Here is a 10,184-nt window from a genome sequence, read left to right as displayed (position 1 = left end):
TGTTAAACACTGATGAAATAAAGTTATGCTAGAGAGCTGAGGAAAGTAGGTAGAATTTTATATTTCCCAAAGATTCACTGTTAAATTCATACTGTCTACAGTCAGAATTTTGTTGAACTTCGGTACCTTTGGGACCTTAAACTTCTTTGTGTATATGTACAGGAAGCATCTGACATTTTAAGATGGGAAAGTGCTTAAAGAAATAAATCACATCCCTACAAAGGAATGTATACATAACAGGAACTGGGATGTGTATAATATACAGAGATCCACAAGACGATGTATTGGATGCACATCTTTATATGACATACAGACAGGAAGGGAAATGAGTAACGTTTTGAATTATGAATTAGCCAAAGGCCTCTGAAGAAAAGATTACAAGAATTGTATAGCTCTAGAGAATACAGCACTATTTACTTAATACATCTTCATTGAAAATAGAATTCAATAGGTTCTTTAAATCTTTATACTACCCTATAAAAGACATCTTGTTATATCATATCTTTTAATATAATTCTTAAAATACTAATCTACTCTGAAAAGTGGGGTTTAAAGTACAGTTTATTGTGACTAATTCCATTTCAGTTTTGTTTAATTTTCAAGCAAAGACTGTTTTTCCATTTTCCTGTAAATGCCAATTCTTCAGACTCACCCTGGGTTATGAAATTCAAAGTTCTTTCAGGTTCACGCATCTTCAATAAAACAGATTTTACAGATTCATTAAAGTTAATAATACTGCTGATAATACAAAGGCTAGTAAGCAGCTTACTCCCTTACAGCTGTATTGGCTGTGTGTTGTAAAAGAGTAGTAAAGATGTAATTCTTGTCAGAAAATTGACCGGATGTGAGCAGAACAGAGACAGGAAACTGTTCTCTTTCAGTGAAAAGCTGTTACTCCATTTTTATGTACTTTCTTTTCTGAATGTAACTGGTTTCATGGCCAGGAAGGCCTTTGAACAGCCTGACAAATACGCTGCTACCCTGGGGACCTCCAGCTCTATGAGGAAACAAGCCAACATAGCTGTGTTAAATGGTATCTGTGACGGCTTCTTACTGTCTTATCCAATAGTGCATGTGGCTCCTGGGCTGTGGGAGGGATAGAGGCACAGCCCCAGCATGAGATCATCTGTCAAGTCAAGACTCGTGATAAGGACATCCTCATGTTGGGCCACTGAGCCCAACTGGAAGACCTGTGGGCTGCTGTGGAGAGTAGGAGGTGACGAGACCACCGGGCTCTGGGCACTGCACAGCACTGCTGCTTTTCCCTGGCTGCAGGGATGCTGAGAAGAAGCCGTAGCCCCATGCAGCATTAGGGACCGTGGGGGCTGCCAGCATTGGAGCATGTGAGAGAGAAAGGAAAGGAAGGTCTGGAGCCCCTTAGACCTCAGCAAATCTGTCTGTATAATAACCCTTTCAAAGGACATTATCAATTCACAATCATTTTGCGTGAATAAACTGACAGTTGTGTCGAGGGGGTTTTTTTAGGTAAGGTTATGACATCTTCTGTGGCATTACAGATAGAATTTGGCTATCAAAACTGCTTTAGGAGTAGGTCTATGGAGATTACATTGTTGTGCTAGCAGGATATAAGAGATGAAAGTAAATTATTTCATTCTGTAGAGACTCCCTGGCAACATCATCCTGATGCCATTAAAGCCTGCAATAAACCACCATATACAAAAGTCTCTGCTTCCCCCTCCCTGTGACAAAATCCTTACTCATCTACTTCTGCTGAATACTCTTATTCTTTCTATAAGCAACCCAGCTACTTAACTTATATCTAAACTTTCCCTTCCCATATAAGGTGCTTCCTTTTTTTCTACTGCAAGAGACGGAGAGATTCAATTTCACCACCTGGGAAGCCAAGATCCTCATTTTGACTTTAAGTGAAATCAACTAAAAATAGCATTTTCCTAACATTGCTTCTTGTACTATGTCCAATACTGTGCCTATTGAGACAGAGTTCAAGGATATATAGGTGTCCAACTGCATTGATAGCATTGGCCTAGAAGCAGATCGTGCAGGTGTTTAAATACTGGAGTAACTGTATATGCATATGAGAAGTTTCATTTTGTTTTAAAACCTCCAACTGTATAAAGTTGTATTTATTAGTGTTTTCATCATGGGTTCTCAGCTTATTTATGTGCCCAACAACCCATGTGGCAGTTGTAGTTATTATGCATGTAAACTTGAACTTTGACATTTCATACTGTTGCAGAACCTTGGTATGTGCATTCCTTTATCTTCCCACCGTCCCTGCAGTTGCTCTTCATTATTGTCAGTGCTTATTAGTTAGAAAACTACATTCCATTTTGTTTAGGCCAATTAACTGGTTGGAGAGAGCAGCTTTTCTAGGATCCCCTCTAACTGTGTATCACCAGCCATCATCTACTGATTCATTAAATAAACCTGAGCTCTGCTCCACTTTTTAAAGAAGCAAATTCATGTTTTTCAGTTGACCAACTTGCAAAAACTCTTCAGCCTTTTGGGTATTTCACTCTCTTATGACAATTAACAGGGAAAAGACATTGTGTAGCCAGTTAAATGAGAGCTGTTGTATGAATTATTGTCGTAATTACTTTATATGCATTTTCATGTGTTTAGGATGTTGTCTTCCTAAATGCCAGGGAAGAAGAATACCAGCAGAGGAAACAGTCCTTGTGCTGCTTCAATATTGTGACTTGCAGCCTGTCTGAAAGCATAACAAAGACTTGATTGTGCAAGTGCCCAGCTGATCCAACAAGCAATGAATAAGTGAGCAATGGTCAACAGTGAAGGAGTGGATATCACAGAGGGCAATTCAAAAAGGTTATAGTGCTGTGAAGTGAGGGAGGCGTGAAATGAAATAGAACTAGAGATACAAAGATAATCAACCATTTGGGCTAGTTCTACCTTTTTTTTCTTTTTTTTTTTTTTCCTTGAAATAGTCCCTCATTTTTGGATAAAATATTAAAAAAATATGACTGTAAACTGGTAAGAGATAAGTCTTCCAGTACGGAAGAAAGTAATCTCATTCTTTCCGTCTAAACGAAGGATAATTTAAAAACAGAATCTGATGTAAGTGATGAGTGAGATCTCCAGAAATCTCCTTGAAAGACATGTTAGGTAGAATGAGACAGGTCACTGTTGGGGGAGAGAAGTAGAGACTGTCAGATTTTTGTGTCCATTCAAGCATTTGGGTCCACATGAGGCCCAACCCAGTCTTGTCAGCATGAGACCTAGGAATAAAAGAATAAGAAAGTTTGATATGTAACAAGGGGCCTCATCCAGTTCTTCATGGGAGCACAAGTATCTAGTGAAATCAACAGTAGGGAAGGATTCCCTTTCCTTCAAAGTCTTACACTAGTCTTTTTACCTTTGAATGGATTTGATTGGATTTTCAGCCGGAATTCTGTCTGAGAAAGCAGAAGATACATAGACATATATATTACCAGGATAGCAAAGTTCAGATTTGATACTTACACACTGCTTCAAGGACTTCTCCCAAAAGCATTACAAGAAAGAGAGTTTGGGTAACCACAGCATCTTCTAAAAATATTAACATTTATTCTGGCTTCATGGTGTTTTTGAGTAAAGATACTTTCTAATTTACTAGTCATTACTCCTCAGTTTTCATTAGACTTCATGGCTTGTCACTGTCCTTGGGACATTTCAAATTAAGATCTTTTAGCCGCAACAAGGCCTGTTACCATACCTTCGAGCTTTCATGTTGTTTTGCCTTTGCCACTGCTCTCACAATATATTGGCAGACCACCATGAATTTGTGTCAATTGATTTTCAGAGTTCCTCATCAACTAAATTCAGCATCACAATATAGAGAAATGACTTTCAGAAGGTCATGCAAGGCACTGAGTGCAGACTTTGACAGAGAACCTAACTTGCCTCTTCCTCAGTCCACTACTTAATCAGTGGACTGTTTCTGTGGCCAGATTTGTTGGCACCTAAATGAGAGTGTAATTTGACTTAATAAAGCCACAATAGCCAAAACATGCTTTGAACCAAAGAAAAAGAAAAAAAAAAAATAATCAGAATCTCTTTCGGCAGATGTATTGGTTGTCATCTGGAAACTTGGCAAAATAGAAAGATTCTCATCTGAGCTTCAGGTCTCTTTGGAGGAGTTTTCTAGCTGCTGACCTGGGTGGTGCTAAAAGGGACCTGGGGATGCCCAGCCCTTTACCCCTTCCTTCAGATACATCTGCCCTGCAAATACTGCCACAAAGCAGCACAAAGGACCTTGCTTTGTGGAGCAGCACAGATCTGATTTCATGATCTAATCCATTGTTTTTCCTTAAGCAAGTATGTAATAATGTCGGAATTTATGGATTAGTTCTACAATCCCTGATCTGCTTTAATCAGAATTAGTGCTATTCCTCCTAGAATGTTGCTGATAGGAGTACTGTACAGACAGATTGGGTATGTACAATTTTAGTTTTTTTCTCTGTTAATGCTGCAATATTTGGTAAGACATCACTCAGTGAGTGATTGAGTTTAAGAAGAAATGAAAATTAATGTGCTGTTAATAACAACCAGGCAAACCTCCCTGCCTTTTTTCTCGTAAAACTGCCATTGTGTTCGGGAGGGGAAGTTTGTCATATAAAAACTACCCCCTGGGCCAAATCTGGCTCACAGGAGCTTGTCAGCCTTGCTCTAAAAAAATCACTGTCATCAGATCTGAGGTTGATCTGGGCTCTGAAAAGACCTGCTGTTGAAAATTAAGTGTGAAATTTGCAAATGATTAAGTTGAATTATTTACCTTGTTAGTTCATCATGTCTGCAAAAATATTCTCTTCCCTTCTAGTAACCTAGCAACGAATACCCAGTGCACAATTATTTTTTTCACAATTTGTAGGAGAGTTGCATTAAAATGCATGTCAGTGTCTTTATTTCATGACAGGCATGTAGCAAACACACTGCAAATGTTTGTTTATCCTGGCAAGGGCTGGATTTGTTTAGTGTAACTTGCATTAGTTTTGTCTAAGTTCTGAGGCAGAAAGGAAAATATATTCTTGTTTTCAGATCAGTGTTACAAATACTCTCCTTTGCTTTGTTTTTATTATGAGAAGTGACTACTAATGGATTCAGACTTATGTCCTTTGCTCTCATATTCTCCCACCATGTACTGGAAACTTTTGAACACGTTTGAAGAACCACCGATTGCGCAGGCTGAGTCTACAGGTTGCAGAGTGCACGCAGGCTGGAGGAACTGGAGAAAATGAAAAACTAAGCCAGGCAAGAGGATATATATAAAGATAAATATAAGCTTCACCAGTGGCATAAATTACATTTTCTAAAACAGGAAATTAATGTTCATTAGATGGTAAAAATAAACAACTGGTCCTCCTGAAAAGTCCTCAGATTAAATGCTGGGTTTCTGAGTACTTTTTGGCAGACATTTTAAATACCTAGGTTATTGTGAAATGAAAAGAAAACACTAATTTTTGTGGATGAAATGCACAGGACTATCCCCAAAACAACAATATGCTGAGGCCTCTTCAGAGGTTTTTGTTTTTGACTTCAGCTTTATCCGGTCTCAGGCATGCAAGCATGAGTTAATGCCTGCAACCCAGAGGAGTCTCTAGGCTTAGGCACTAAATCCTCTGCCTGGGTCCCCAGGTCCTGAGACAGCTTTGCTGTGTGGGATGGCAAATGATCTGTGTTTCTTAGCCATCTTTTGTGCTTTGTGTTACCTTTTTGATCCTCTCAATAGGCTGCTTGGGTCCAGACATCATTCCCTTCATTGCTTTTCAGTGTGATGTGCAAAGAGTAAAAAGCAAATTCCTGTCTGCATGGGCTGGGTTGCTTAACAGTTTAAGGTGTTTGGGGGGGGGGGGAATATAGTGAGAGAAAAGCACAGGGATCTGTGATGCTGTGATGCTGTGGCCCTTGGCTTGATGAAAACCAGGCTGTGTGGTTTGGGAAAATGGTCCTTGGTATCCTAAAGCTATGGTTTTAGCACTATCACAGAGCATAGGTTTAATCCTTACTCCACCTTAGACTCCTTGGCCAAGATTACCCTCACTCAGCCTCCCTAATCTGCATGTATTTTAGCTGGCTGAGGTGCTTAAATTAAGAGCCGTGTAGCCAGGAGTGTAGTCTCCCTCTGCAGTCAGCATGGTGAGGCAGGCACTTTGCAGAAGGTGATTCAGCTCTTACCTGGGCTGTTACCCGGTCTTGCAGAGGGGCTTCGCTCCCCATTGCTTCTGAGGGACCCAGGGGAGGAGAGCATGCCTGACTTCCCTGCTTAAAAGCCGGTGTTAGTCCCATGTTTTACCCTGCTCCGTAACTGTGAGATGGAAATAAACACCTTGAGGAGAAAGGGACATTTATTTGCCAGCAACTCTAAGTGTAGAAATTTAAAAAGTAAAATATACTTACTGGCCAAACTACTGATTTGCCTTAAATGTCTAAGTATTCACGGTAAATGAATTTCATTGCCTGCAGAGGTAGCATCCCTGTTTTCACATTCCCTGGTGCAGTGAGAGCCGATAGGTGTAACTTTAGGTACACCTACTGGTTTGGCCACATCACAAGTCTGGGCATCTCCACTTTTTTATTTATTTATTATGGAGGTATGTCTTGTAATTAACTTGTCCAAATAGTGTTGGGTCTTTTTCCCCAGAGTTTTTCTGTTTATCTGACAATTAAGACTGAAAATACCTAAGTCTCCCTTTTGTGCCTACAGCAAAATCCATTGATTTGGGTGGGAGCTGGTTGGGATCCTAATGCAAACATCCAGAGGCGGAAGCTGGATTGTGCTTGCAGCGGGAGCTGCCAGTTCAGTGGGTAGCTGTTTGCTTCAGAGAGCTGCCTGTGTGTCCAAGGGGAGAGGGGCAGCTTCGCTCCCCCGCCCCCTCTTTCAACACTTCTGTAATGCTGCCTCACTCTTTCAAACGCAATCTCTAAATTGACACTGTTCCATCAGAAATCCTGTTGTCCTATGACTTGATTTCAGGCATGCAGTTAACGCTAGCTGCTTCTAGGAGAGATTTGCTTATTTTTCTTTAAATGTGTGTTGCTTTCTGTTACATTCCAAAGGCCAAAACTTTTCCATTTAAAACAAGAAAAGCAAGCCGTGAGCAGCAGTGATTTAGGAGTAATAGGAACTACGCTCAGATATTACTACTAACAGAAGTAAGCAGGAATAAGCAGAAGGGTACAATTATGGATGAGTGTATTTTCATTACTAATTTTAATTTCATGAGAGCAAGTAACACGTTCCCCCTCACTACACACACAGATTTCCCACTGTCCATTCAGCCACTGAACCTCTCCCCGTTTTGTTATTCTGCTTACTCCTGCCCGTCCCCTGGATTTACCTTAGAAATTCTATGTCTTTCGTATTGCTCCTGTATTAATTTTCTATTGTCCTCTCTGTGGCTTGTTTGAATTCTTAGACCGCTCTCTTCTCCCTCCTGCTTTGCCATGCGTGCTGTTCAGCTAAGGCTTTGCCTTTCCAGAAAATACCCTCCTTCTCCTCCTTCCCCCTCCTCCTTTAAAGTTTCAGATTTCCCTTCCTGGCAGCCAGCGAGGGGCTGCACACCACGCACTAGCCGTTGGGTCTGCTCCGTAACCACAGGACCTGATTCACCTCCTGCAAGCTGAGTAGCGTGAAAATAAATCAGCTGAGAGGGAGCTGGTTGGGAGTTGCAAAACACGGGGACACATGGAGAAACCAACACATGGGCTGGGTAATGACCAGCAAGGCTCCTGAGGAGTTTGCAGTTCTCCCATATATATTCCCTTCGGGACAGCAATGCTGAGTGAGACCTTTCAACAGATTAGCTCTGCCACACTGTTTAAACCAGCTTTGCATGTTCAGCTGAGATGCTCTTAACCCAAAATCCTGCATCTGAAAGTGCCCTTACTATGCCTTCCGACAGGGTCCCAACTTGGCAGGAGAGTTTTGTCCCTAATACCCAGGATCTAAACACAGCCATGCTTTGAAGAAAATGTAAATCCAGACCTGAGCTTGAGCCCATCTCTAATCACCGCTTGATTTTGTTTTCTCCAAATCTGCACATTTGAGTACTGAAGCAAATTAGTCATCTCGCCTTCAACAGGTTCTCCTCCTGCAGCCACCTGTTCTCCGAGTCTTTTAAAATCACTGCTGTTTGTGCCTGGGTTTGTAGCCGTGACAAGCAAATATTTAAAAGTGAATTTAGAAGCAAGTGTCTGACGTGACTGTGGAGGTCCTCATCTTTGAGTTGCTCCTTGAGGAAGGCAATGGAACTTTACTGGGGTTCAAGTGTTTGAGTGTATGAAGCTGTTTCCAGAACCTGCGTCTCCAGTTCTGCCACATTAGGCCAGTGTAGTAACTTGGTGGCTTCTGTTTTCAGAGTAGCGCGAAGCCTTTGCTGCAGAGGATTTATGTTCCTTTTGACATTATACAATATTTTCCTCCCAGATTTCAGTAAAGTTCTGCTCTTTCTGAATTGTAAATGCAAAAAAATTACTGTTCAGAATGTTCTCTCTTGAAAAGATGTTTGCTTTTCACAGCTCAAACAGAAAACAGCTCAGTGCATCCAAAAGCTGCCTCACCCTTTGAGCGTGTTCCCAGATCTCAGCCAAGAGCACTACTATGGAATAGCTGTGAGTAGCCGGAAGAGCATTGTGGGGATTGAGATGCAAATGAGCAAACCAAACAGCCCCCTTCGCTGCAGAGGTTCCCTATCTCCTTCTGCCCCTCACTTTTGAACCGGGGGAGGCTTAACCTGGGCATGGCTCTGCAGCCGCGACTCCTGGCTCTGCAGCCAGAAACGCTGGCCCTGCACCCGCAACCCCGGGCTCTGCACCCACCACCCTTGGCTCTGCAGCCACAACCCTGGGCTTTGCTCATTCGTAAGACTCATCAGCCTGGGTCAGATGAAGAACTGTATCAGCATCATGAAGGCATGGAGGACAGGAGGGGTTTTCACAGCCCCCATGTTGCCGTTACTTTTCTGGGTCCCCAGAGCTAAAGGCCGCCGCCTTTTCCGACTTAAAAGGGGGAGAATGAAAGCCAGAGGTAGTAGCCACTGCAAAACGGCACACACTGTTCTGTATCTTAAAAAAGTTCCCAGTTTTCAGACAGTTTCAAAAGTTTGAAAGTGTAACGTGAGCAGCTGCCTGGGCACTTGTTTGTTTTATCAAACGCAGAGAGTTCGAGTATTGCAAAGGAAATCAGATACAGTAAGTTGGGGGGCATGCAGAGGGTTGCACATACAAACACGGCGAGGAATAAAGCAATACGGTGTTTTCTCTGGATGCTTTTCTTTCCAGTATGAGGGAAGGAAGCAAAACATTCTAACAAAACCTCCTTCTAAAGAAATAATCAAGGCACTGAGCTCTAAAGCCCGTGTCACTGCACATGACCAGGAGAATAAGGCATTCTGCATTATTGCATGTTGTCATCACTTTGCTCGGTGTTGTCCCTGCATGCTAATTACATGTTTACATGCATTGCATCATTTGACATAATTACTGTAATTATGTTAATACTTCATAATCAACAGAACAGTACCTGTAATTTACCAAACAAAAACGACATGAAAAGCTAAACCCACAAATGGAAGGGGATACACTGTGAAGGATTTAATCCTGGGTGCAGAAGCAGGCAGGAAGCACTCAGAACTGGAATATCCCGGTTTAGCCGTAGGATCCTCCCAGACAGCACAGGGGCACTTCGCAAGGTGTTTTAAAAGGTACTAAGGAGGGTAACACACCAAACTGTGAACAGGGTGTAAATGTTTAATACTCATCCATGAACTCTCACCTAGAAAAATCTGTGCAGTGCCCTCGACAAAGCTGCTTGACAGACACTTGAAAGAACGACAGGAGACGGAGAAACTCAGTGATCTGGAAATATTTTAACCCCTCTCCTATCTGCAGATGTGCTCTATCAATCTCGACCCTCTTGTTGCTTCTTTGAAAGAAATACGTGGCGCCTGGCGTATCGGAGCACAGTCTGCGTTCGGCTGGGTCCTCCTCTCCCCGCCCCTCCCATCCCCACATCTAGGTGGGGTTTTTTCCCCCATTTATCTTGGCCCAGGTAGTTTGGTTTGGGGGCTGATTCACCCCCTGCACTTCCCTCACATCCTGGAAGGCATTTCTTTGCCTCTGGTTTCTCGCAGAAGGGTCTATGCCACCAAGGGTTAAGTATCCAAACTCAACTATGGGATAAACAGGGACATTAAACAAGACAAGGA

This window comes from Accipiter gentilis, chromosome 10 (assembly GCF_929443795.1).
Source record: "Accipiter gentilis chromosome 10, bAccGen1.1, whole genome shotgun sequence".
Taxonomy (NCBI): domain Eukaryota; kingdom Metazoa; phylum Chordata; class Aves; order Accipitriformes; family Accipitridae; genus Astur; species Astur gentilis.
The sequence above is the reverse complement of the archived record's forward strand: the minus strand, read 5'-3'. Positions refer to the sequence as shown.